General features: G+C 43.2%; 1 non-coding gene across 1 annotated transcript; it reads right to left on the bottom strand.

The window, feature by feature from the left end:
* Positions 1-7,318: 7,318 nt before the first annotated feature.
* trnaf-gaa (transfer RNA phenylalanine (anticodon GAA)) lies at positions 7,319-7,391 on the bottom strand. Its single transcript has one exon. It is a non-coding gene; the product is annotated as a tRNA-Phe (tRNA).
* Positions 7,392-12,067: the final 4,676 nt, after the last annotated feature.

Here is a 12,067-nt window from a genome sequence, read left to right as displayed (position 1 = left end):
TGGTTTTAAATGCTGCTGAAATTAAGTGCTGCTTTACGAGCCTATACAGTATTGCGTACATGTATGTGACGTCACTGAAGGCCGAAGGTTGAAATGCACGGCCCGCCACTGTCCCCGCGGGAGTCCCAGTTGCCCCACAGTAGTTCCCTGTATGCTACTGCAGATGGTCCAGTCGGTCCTGTCGGTTGGAAAAAAAACACAAGGTCAAATATTATTGGTGGCCGGAGTCCATGTCACGTTTAGATGATACAAAACTGACCTCTCATTAGTTGGACTACATCCAAGACAATAAGTAAATGGTGGGGGTGGGCATAATACTTAGTGATGATGAGCCCGGTGTGGGTGCCTTGGTGATATTGTCTGCAACAGAAACGTTTAACTGTCCCAAAACCCCCACCTGCACATTCAGCACCAGAACACAATAGCGAGATGACTGTCTCCCTTCACTAAAAGCACAAGCAAGCAGTCCGTGTGCTTTAACTGCGGTCCTTGTCGTTTTTTGTGTTGTCCTTGACTTCACTGTCTCTCCTTTCCAGCATTTCACCACTGTCACATTTTTAGCTCCGCTTGTAAGTGGGCAGTAATTTGCTTGCCATGTAGCATGACGACAGTGAAAGAGAACATGGGAAAAATAAGTATATGACTGGACTTGTGTTGAGAGGGTCTGGTGGATCAACACCGTTTATCCGGAACAGGGTCGTGGGAGAACTACCTCTGAATTGTATCATTATGGGGAGGCAAGTTTCAAGTTCCTCATTGGCTTCTTCTTCTTTGCAATATTATAGAAGCATGAATATCAATGAATGAGCACGACTCGATTCAGCCCTCTGCGGGTTTCTAGACTGAAGTGACATACATTATGCCGATCATTGACTGGTTTTCTTTTTAATTATTATTATTATTATTTTATTATTCTTGTGAGCCAGCGTCAAATACCGACTACGTTTATTATGAGTGAAAAATAGTTGAAGAAAATTTCAAATTAATATCACACGCTACTTCCCAAACGGGACCAAAGATGGCTGTGAACCAAATGACAGGGCGACAACTCCTCCTCCCTAAGGAAGAGTCAACACCAGCATAACCGAGACCTCATGGGAAAGAAGGGAGACTCCCCCCAGTTTGATCGCGAAGCATTAAGGCACCCAAGAACTTTTCCTCACGAAGATAACGATTATTATTCGAACAAAAATGAGACGGCAACGTGAGGAAATATCGAATGGAGAGATACTCTTGATATTTGGCCTCATCTCTGCACTGCGCCGCAGGTGTTGTGGATCATGGACGATCACACTTGGAAGGTGTTCAATTTGAATGTTTGAAACCTTTTAAAGTCTTTATTTGGCACTTAATTGACCATATAAAAGCCTACAGTGGCTAGAGTTTGTTTATGGTAACGATATATGTGCCATTGGCATTTATGGAAGCACTCGTTTCATTTGTGTGAACAAGAAGAATGATTATTAAATTTATAATGAAGGTTTGTCTAGTGTTTTTTTCCTTAATTTTGTAGAACCCAAATAGTACATATTTCCTGTATAGCATAAAGTCAGAGTCAATGTGTTCAATAATAAATCTGGATACAACTTTCCAAAATGTGTTGGTATTTTTGGGGGATTCTTTTTGATTCGCGAAAGACAACAATGATGTCAGAACATCATCGAGGAGCTTTTGGACACCGAAGACACAATCCCGAATGGGACTGCAACCTGCTTTCGGACACGTGACTACACAATGTTTGGTGCTTGACGAGCTCACGTGTGTTGTCCCCCAAGTGGACGCTTGCCGACTCTTCGTAGTTCAACGCAAGCGCAATGGTCGGCACAAACACTTGAAAAGACATCGATATGCACCCAAAATTCCCCCCCCCCCCCCCCAAAAAAAAAAAAAAAAAAAGAAATAAAACAAAACGTTATTTCCAACATGTTTCATAAGAATTTGGGGGGATTCTTTTTGATTCGCGGAAGACAACAATGATGCCACAAGAGGCCAGAACCGTCCGAATGCCTGTACTACCATTTGTCCACACGAGGTCACTGTTGCACCGTTAAATTGCTGTCAGAGCTGAATGTCTGTTCACGCGATAATGAAGGTGCACAATTTGACGCACTGCACGGTCGCACTTTGTTGACGGCAGGGACGGCTCCAGGGTTTTCTCCCTCCCGGCGGCCAAAAGAGACTGAAACGTTGGCGAGTGTGAGTGCCGCGTCGCCGCCCGTCTGTCTGGTCACCTCCAGGCGCATCAGCACTTTCAGCAGGTCCCGTTGACTCGGGTTGGGCATCCCCACCACCGACCGGTGCAGACAACCACAGGAGGGTCAGCGCCCGAGGGAGGGGGGCGGCCATGCCCTTAGATGCCACTGGAGGGCGCTGTTTATTTGTGGAACTAGTCCTGCTTTCAAAAATGTGTTTTCTGGATAAAACAGAAATAATTTTTATTCCTTGAAAGAAAAATGGAAATCTTTTATTGAATCCAAAGCCACTCAACAATTCTGTGCGGCCATGCCCTTAGATGCCACTGGAGGGCGCTGTTCATTTGTGGAACTAGTCCTGCTTTCAAAAATTTGTTTTCTGGATAAAACAGAAATAGTTTTTCTCCCTTGAAAGAAAAATGGAAATCTTTTATTGAATCCAAAGCCACTCAACAATTTTGTGAAAAATACAGACTTTTTCCTCAAAAGCTTCATTCATGAAATAGAAAAATTATTTTCGCCTCAGATTTTTTCCCCCAAAGATTAATTTTGACAATTTGGAAAATATTTTAACTTTCAAAATTTACTTGGGGATATTCCCTACTCTCTGTTGGTAATCTTGTGCTCAGAAAAAGAGGAAACTTTTCCACTGTGTCATGATTGTATAAGTCATATTTTATATCATCTGTGCTTTGTAGGATTATAAATAATGGCATAAAATTACAAAAAAAAAAAAATCAGCGTGCTGGAAGCCCAAAGCCTATTTACATGAACGCCACTCCAAGTACATCATCTATAGAATCATCTAGTACATGTCTCTGTTTAGCTTTTTTTCCCAGTGTCACAAAGTGTCTGTCCATCTTTTACATTGCAGCTATCAACAATGAGTTGGCAAAATATTTATGTACATCATGCTGTGCCGTGGGTTCTCAGAATAGAAAGAGCACACACAGAGAGCTAGTCTTCTACAAAATTCCTGCTGGTAAACACCACTTTCAGAAAAAATAGCGAGAGTTATGGTTACAAGCTCTACGACGTGAGAATTGGACTGAGGAGGCAATTAAGAATGCTTGTCTTTGCAGTGCTCACTTCATATCTGCTCAATACTTGGAAGTTAGATAAGATAAGAAACCCTCTATTAGTCTCGCAATGGAGAAATTCCCAATTCACAGCAGCAAAGTTATGAAAGGAAGAAGTAAAAGAACAAAATATAGGAGTAGCTGTAAAGGCAGCCACTCTTGCGGCGCCATCTTGAAGTCAAAATGACAAAATAATACAACACAGCACATAAGACACAGACACCATGTCAAATTATATTTTATGTTCTGAAAGTCCAGAATAATATTCAATGAGTGAAAGTAACAAATGAGTGAAGCAGTTGATATGCAGTCTTTACAGTCAAACGTACTTACAATTTATGTGGGAAGTAACTCTTCAATGCTTCATGCACGTTAAACACAAACAGATACAGCCATACTCACACCAAATTATAAAACATGCCTCACAACGCACACAGGTGTGTGTATGTGCGCGCATATATCTTTCTCACTGCATATTTATCATTTAAATTCTCAAATGTAATTTTAAAATTTTACAGGAAAATCATCCCTGAACATGGTAGTCCAGATTTCGTTCCATCTGTATTTTCATATTCAGCAGCTGTTTCACCAAGTGGACACTCAAAACTTCGAAGGTAAACCCAAGCAGAATTATAGTTTGTCTTGAAAATACAGTATAGACTGGTGTATGAACACCAAATTGAAAAACTTGTATAGATGAGTTTATAAACACACACAAGCATATATATTGTTGCACATATGTATATATTATGTTGCATATTGTCTTGAGAGGGAAGAAATTTCATCTGTGCTGTATGTTCAACATACAGCACAGATAAGATATTTTGTATGTTCAACATACAGCACATTTGACAAAAAAGTTGTACTTGACTTGATATAAATATATATATATATTTCCACAGATATCAATGCCAAACATGAAGATACTATGACAGTTGCAGAAGGTTTAGTGAGCCTTCATTTATAAGTAACTTGTACGTCGTCTGAACAGATCCCGGGAACAACATCGGACATCTCAGTCCAGAAATGTGCAGTGCTGGGAACAGCAAGGATACTGCGCAGAACCCTCAAGCTCCTGGCCTCTGGTAGAGGACCCGAGCTGAATGAGGGATGGACACCACCCGAGGGGGTGAGACGAGGATTTTTTTTTTTTTATATATATAGTGAAACTCCTCTACAACAAAATCATGTTTGCAGCAAGAAATTTTTCATAACAGGGGGTTTTTCACTACAGCAAATTTGATCTCAGATGTAAACACACACACACACACACACACACACAAACGTATGTGTACACGCACACACAATCATATGTGTACTCTTTATTTTTAATTAATGTCCACGTTTTTGGAATGGAGAAAAAAAAGTGACTCACCTTTTCTGTTTTTGTTTATAGAACATCATCGAGGAGCTTTTGGACACCGAAGACGCAATCCTGAATGGGACTGCAACCTGCTTTTGGACACGTGAATACACGATGGTTGGTGCTTGACGAGCTCACGTGTGTTGACGCTTGTCGACTCTTGTAGTTCAACGCAAGCGCAATGTTCGGCACAAACACTTCTGGACATGTTTTGAAAAGACATCGATATGCACCCCCTCCCCCTCCTAAAAAAAAATAAAAAATAAAACAAAATGTCATTTCCAACATATTTCATAAGAATTTTTCGGGGATTCTTTTTTTTTTTTTAATCATCTTTATTGAACCAATCAGAATACAATTCTCACTAAACAGAAAACAAAACGAACATGTTATTAATACATACATATATTACAAACGTTTAAACAAAAAAGAAGCCAGGGGATTTTTTGACAAAAATTTCAAATAAGGAGCATATAGCCAAAGTGTTAACAGCTTTCTTGTTTTTGGAATCCAGAATAGAACTCAGGTACTGCTTTATTTCTGCCTCAAAAATTAAGAAAAGAGGTTTTGAATTATTCCATCTGGATTTGTGGATATGGAACTTAGCAAGAATAATTATTAAATTTATAATGAAGGTTTGTTTAGTGTTTTTTTCCTTACTTTTGTAGAACCCAAATTGTACATTTCTCCAGTATAGCATAAAGTCAGAGTTAAAATTGATTCCGGTCTGAAAATACAATCATTCGCGTTTGTGTCGAAGAAAATCTTTCCTGAGTTATGAGTGCACATAGTTATTCACGAGAAGTGACAGCACAGTTGATTCCAGTGACAATTCTCATCTACTACTTTCCTACTTCCTACTTCTTTACGGACTGGCAGTACATCTGTTTTCTTTTGGAATATTGTAGATTTTGTTCTGTTTTGCGTGTGTTCTCACACTATGGGCAAAAATATATAGTCGATTATGGAAATAAAAACACAACCCCCCAAAATGTCAGATATATACGGAGCCTTAGGGGCTTAGTAGATATAAATACATTACATATGATTTGTGTTATTATAAATTAATCAAATGTGATTTGTATTATTATTATTATTATTATTATTATAGTATATATAATAATTCATTCATTCATTTTCCGAACCGCTTGATCCAGCTCCGGCCTCCCTGTGTGGAGTTTGCATGTTCTCCCCGGGCCTGCGTGGGTTTTCTCCGGGTACTGCGGTTTCCTCCTACATTCCAAAAAACCTGCATGATAGGCTGATTGAACACTCTAAATTGTCCCTAGGTGTGAATGTGAGCACGGATGGTTGTTCGTCTCTGTGTGCCTTGCGATTGGCTGGCAACCAATTCATCCGCCTACTGCCCGAAGACGGCTGGGATAGGCTCCAGCACCCCCCGCGACCCTAGTAAGGATCAAGGGGTTCGGAAAATGAATGAATGAATGGATCATGCTGTGCCGTCGGTTGTCAGAATAGAAAGAGCACACATAGAGAGCTAGTCTTCTACAAAATTCCTGCTGGTAAACACCACTTTCAGAAAAAAAGGCGAGAGTTATAGTTACAAGCTTTACGACGTGAGAATTGGACCGAGGAGGCAATTAAAAATGCTCGTCTTTGCAGTGCTCACTTCATATCTGCAAAATACTTGGAAGTTAGATAAGATAAGAAACCTCGTCTCGCAATGGAGAAATTTGGTGGAAAATGTTTAAGTACTTTCATTGTGACCCTATTTGTCATTTCATGAAATTACTTCACACTTGGCCTTTAAGTATTCTCAATGCTCATTGACTGCCACACAGCATGAGATTTAACCCCCAAAACACAATTTTCTTGTAAAAAAATTATGTTAATGAAGGCCTTTTTACCAGTCAATCAATGGGATCTTTTCGGCCAGAGTCACATTGTCGTCCAGTAATCACAACAAAAACAATTCCTGTGCCTCACATGCCAAAATCCGGGTTTGAACCTGGTACCTTTATATGTTCAGTCTAACGCTGTCCCAACTGAGCTATTTCAGCCTCTTGTGGCATTAACTTGGGCCTTTTCACCAGTCGATTAATGGGACCTTATTGGCCAAAAGCAAGTCAGAGGGCACATCGTGGTCCAGTAATCGCAACAAAGAAATGAATTCTGTGATTTACATGCCGAAACCTGGGGTTGAACGAGGGACCTTTAGATGCTCAGTGTAACGCTCTCCCAACGGAGCTATTTCGGCCTCTTCTGGAGTTTCCTCAGGCCTTTTCACCAGTCGATAAATGGGATCTTATTGGCCAAAATCACAACAGCAAGTCAAAGGACACAGCGTCACAAAGTTAACGCAACAAATAATCAATTCTATTCCTCCTCCTGATAGCTTTAACTAAGCCCTCTTAATCAGTCAATTAATGGGATCTTATCGGCCAAAATCACAAAAATGTGTCAAAGGACACATTGAAGTCCAGTAATTGTATGAAAGAAAAAGTTTCTGTGCCTCACATACCGAAACCCAGGTTTGACCCAGGGACCTTCAGATCTTCAGGCTAATGCTCTCCCAACTGAGCTATTTCGGCCTCTTGCAGAGTTTCCTCAGGCCTTTTCACCAGTCAGCTAATGGGATCTTATCAGCCGAAATCTCAACAGTGAGTCACAGGACACATCGTTGTACGATAATCGCAACAAAGAATCAATTCCTGTTCCTCACATGATGAAACCTGGGTTTGAACCAGAAAACTTAAGATCTTCAGTCTTACGCTCTCCCAACTGAGCTATTTCAGCCTCTTATAGCTTTAACTAGGCCCTCTTAACCAGTCAATTAATGGGACCTTATCGGACAAAATCACAAAAGTGAGTCAAAGGACACATTCAAGTCCAGCAATTGCATGAAAGAAAAAGTTTCTGCGCTTTACATGCCCAAAAACAAGGGCTGAAGCAGAAACCTTAAGATCTTCAGACTAACGCTCTCCCAACTGAGCTATTTCGGCCTCATTTCAGGTTAGCTAAGGGCTTTTCACCAATCAGTTATGGGATCATATCAACCAAAATGACAACAGCAAGTCAAAGGGCACATCGTCGGACAGTAATTGCATTAAAGAACCAATTTCTGTGCTTTACATGCCAAAACCCAGGATTGTACCAGTGACCTTGAGATCTTGAGTGAAACGGTCTCCCAAATGAGCTATTTCAGCCTGTTGCTTGTTGGACGTAAGCCTTTTCACCAGTCAATTAATGGGAAATTGTTCGAGGAATCTCTGAGGAAAATGTTGGACATTGATTTGAAGCGACACTGTGCGTACCACCCGCAATCGGCAGGACTTGTGGAACACAAGAACGGAACTGTCAAAGCCAGGCTCATTAAGACAATGAGAGAGTGTGATCATCGGAGCAACTACTACCATCGTTCGCTCTCAGAGATCCGCCCCCGCTGATATTGAAGACAATTTTCCTGTGTACCGAGTCATTTCTTTAACTTTGTTTGAGAAAATCTCTTGACAGAAACTTGGCGTTGTCAGCAGGATGATGTGCTTGTTCGAACGGATTTGAGCTTTTTTGTTGGACTCTGCGATTTCCTCCAGTGGACGATCCGTCGCTGATCGCGCGTTTTGCGCCTCCTAAGCCAACCAGACCTCGTGGAACTTTTCCTGATGGAACCAGCCGCACACCGGACGCCGTGGGGAACGAGCAAACGCCATCATCCAGCGGACCTGGGTTCAGCTCGGCATTGGGACGATTGTCGGAAAAATAAGGTCAGTCGGCGTGGTGGAGTAACCGTTGCGTAGTCGGTTCTCTCCACTGAGTGACGGAATTAGACGAGTTAATGCCGAAAAGGAGTAGGCTAGCTCGAGTACCATTTCGTGGTTAGCGGTACGGGGGAAGTTCGATTCCCACGGGACACAGAGCCCAAGCGCATCTGTGAGAGCATCGGCTCATTTAGATACCGTTTCTTGCGAAGCAAAAACGGTAAGATAGCGCTGCCTTCCTGCAGAGGTTGACCACCTCGGCGTAAGTTTGTGCCTAACGTTGTATGCGTATGTTGCGCCTATCATTTTTGTGTTAGTCTGTAAGTGTGATTGGCGATCATGCTATTGTGGTAACGTACCCCATATAGACTTCGGCGCGGGCACGTTTCGGTTCCTTTCGCGTAACGACCCAGAACTAGATCGCGATTTTGTTTTTTTGTGTGTAAAATACCTGTAAACGCTTCCAGCTGTTGCTAAGCAACATGGCGACACTGAAGCCCTCAGGGGATTGGCGATTGGGCAGAACGCAACAGACGACTGCACGTCACAATGTAGAAGCGCTAGTCGAAAACACGCGATTGACTGAAATTGATTGCAGAGGGTCAACGCGATTCGTGAAAAAGTGGAAAAAGAGATACGGATTCTCGGGAGACGTTAATGATTGCGATGAATTGGAAACAGTGTTGGGCAAATTATCACTGAAAGACGAAGAAAAGCGGAAAAATAACGAACACGGAAAACAATGGTACAAGTGTAAAATCCTCGTTGAAAGGGCCAGACAAATACGGGCGAAAAAGGCGAGAGACAAACGTCAAAGGTTGGCTGAGGATTTAATTGCAGCTGCTGCTGCAACGCAACCCTCAGCCGCTCCAGCGGCCGCCGTTTCGGGAGAGCTGTACCCGGTCCTCCCCCCACAGTCGCAAACTACGAGAGAAAAGAATTCGGTATCCCCTCCTTCTGGGGAACAAATCAAAGTCCCATGACACCCCCCAATCAACCGACCACACATAATTGGAGTCTCGAGAACCCGATCAAACCGCAGGATGGTCCAAACCCTGGACATCAACACCAAACGCGCTCCAGGGGCACAGTGGATGAGTGGAGGCGGACCCTCCACCCATCCACCCCGCTTGAGCATATTGAATCTAGATTCGAAGGGTACCCTGTCCAAGCGTTCCCCATGGTTCAAATGCCATCGACGAATGACGAATCACTGTATGTATATAGACCGTGGACGCCGGCCGAATTTAGGGACATCGCCGTGTCACTTCCAAAACCGAAAGACGACCCGGACGAGTTCGTAAGAGAACTCTCAGATTTAATCCACAGCCACAGGCTTAACGCGAGTGAGCCTCTGAAATTACTCTCATTAACCACCGGCTCCAAATTTGGCGCAGTTGTGGGCAACTTTTACGGTAAAAAAGCTGCGGGAGGTTATCTGTGCTATGATGAACTCACACAGCTAGGGGGACCCCTTGACCAAATTATGGAACGTTGCGCCAAGGCATACGAGCGGACGCAAAATCCAAAAGAAATTGCCACATGCATTCAAAAAGCTGACGAAACAACGGACGATTTTTTTCCACCGTCTGCGGACGGTGTTCAAAATACACGGCGGTATCCCTGAGACACAGTCTGACTTGTTCAATTCACATTTAAAACAGCATTTGGTAAACCAAGCACATCCTGATGTGACACAATATGTTAAAAGACATAATTTGAATTGGCCAACATGTCCGATCGATGAGGTTTTGAATTATGCACAGAATTTTGAGCGACTCGAGAACAAGAAAAAGAAGAATGAGAGTCACGTAACCAACGTTTATTACGCCGCAAAAAACCCACGCGCACACATGAAAAACACAGGTCCACCTTACAAAAGTAATAAACAAATAAGGTCGTTTGCTCCCTTCAGGTTAACCCCAAGGGACAAAAAACGGTTTGTTGAAGGTAGATGTTTCCTTTGTGGACAAAAGGGTCACATGGCGAAAGAATGCAGACAACAGCGGAAGGACCGGCGCGTTCGGGAGCATAATAATAACACTGGGTCCTCATCTTCGGATGAGGAGGAATTATGACTAGCACGGAACAAAACAAGAGGATGCAGCTATGGCGGCGGTAAAGCCTTCTGCACCTTTGTTTGAATCGGCTCTCTCAAGTGAGGATGAAGGCGACATCTTAGCCGATAGCAATCAGGTTTTCGACACAGAAAACTACCTGCTGAGACGTCAAACCTCTCTCATGACTAAACCGGAAATGATGCTGATGGAATTCCAATGTTTTCCTCATTGACACCGGTGCAGACATCACCGTTCTCGGTCGGTGGGACCGTGATACCGTGAAGCCAAGTGACGGCAAAATTTGCATGAAGGGAGCACACGGATCCGTGCAGCCCCTGACGTTATCGCACACAATAACCATCACTTCCCCCACAAACCCAGACCGGACGGCACTCGTCGAAGCTGCGTTAAACCCTCGCTCTCCGCACAATTTATTGGGACGAGATGCTCAAACGCAACTTGAGATTTACACCATCGTAAATCACAAGGGCCAGGTCGAAGCCCGCATGGGGAATAGCCAGGATGATGCTCGCTATTTCTGGACGCTCGATTTACCGAACGATGATGTGACTCAGTGTTCCGAATGTTTGGTTCGATTGGCAGGTACCAGATTAAAGCCAGGAGGTAACGTGCAAACGGTGAACGACCTGCATGTGACCATAAGGCATAAGCAGACACCGGGACCAGACCTAGACTACTCTCAAGTCTTTCTGGGCCTAGAACCCCAGGGTATTGTTATAGAACATGTGTATTGGAAAGATCGGTGGTGTTTTGCCACAGCGCGGGTGGGAAGGGAGGTCAAGCCCCTCCTGTCACCCGGCCAACACCTTTACATACCGCTCGGCAAACCAGAGCAATTCGAATGGGAAAACATGAATAACCTTGCCAGTTCTGTTCCAAACCACATGTGGAGCCCCTCCCCTGCCGATCTGGGGTGCAAGGAAACAGAAGTTGGTTGCGTCAACACATCAATTGGAAGGTGACGACCACACCAGCTGTTCATTTTAGCTGACAAATTGACGCATTTGCATTAACTGCAGAGGAGAAGGTCATCGAGCACCTCCCAGCCACACTGTGGAGCACCGGGCCGGCAGATGTTGGCCTTATTAAGGATGTTATTTTGACTTCAGGATGACGCCGCGAGAGTGGCTGCCTTTCCAGCGGCTCCTTTGCTGCTGTGAATACTCTAATTGCCCCACGGGGATAAATAAAGTTTTCTGAAACTGAAAACTGAAAATGAAACTCCACCAGTAACTATACTGGGGAAAACAGAACACAGGCCTATTATAAAACAATACCCCTTGAAAAAAGATGCTGAACAGGGAATCCAGCCATTAATTACCTCGTTGCGAAAAGCGGGCATATTGAAGCCAAACCCCGATTCCCCGTGCAACACACATTTATTCCCGGTGAAAAAAAATGCAGACAAATAAGTGGAGGCTTGTGCAGGATCTGAGAGCAGTGAACCAAACTGTCCAAAAAAGGGCGCCAAACGTCCGTAAACAAAATTATTCTCTGTATTATTTACATTATATTATTTCCACTTAGTTGAGTGGCTTTCAGTGTTATTTTAAATAACATTGAAAGCCACTCGATAAATAACTTATTTATTATGGTAGAGTTTTTAACCAATCATATTTCAGCTAGCTTGTGT

This window comes from Hippocampus comes, unplaced genomic scaffold (genome assembly GCF_001891065.2).
Source record: "Hippocampus comes isolate QL1 unplaced genomic scaffold, H_comes_QL1_v1.1 scaffold379, whole genome shotgun sequence".
NCBI classification, from domain to species: Eukaryota; Metazoa; Chordata; class Actinopteri; order Syngnathiformes; family Syngnathidae; genus Hippocampus; species Hippocampus comes.
This window is presented reverse-complemented; position numbering and strand designations above follow the sequence as displayed.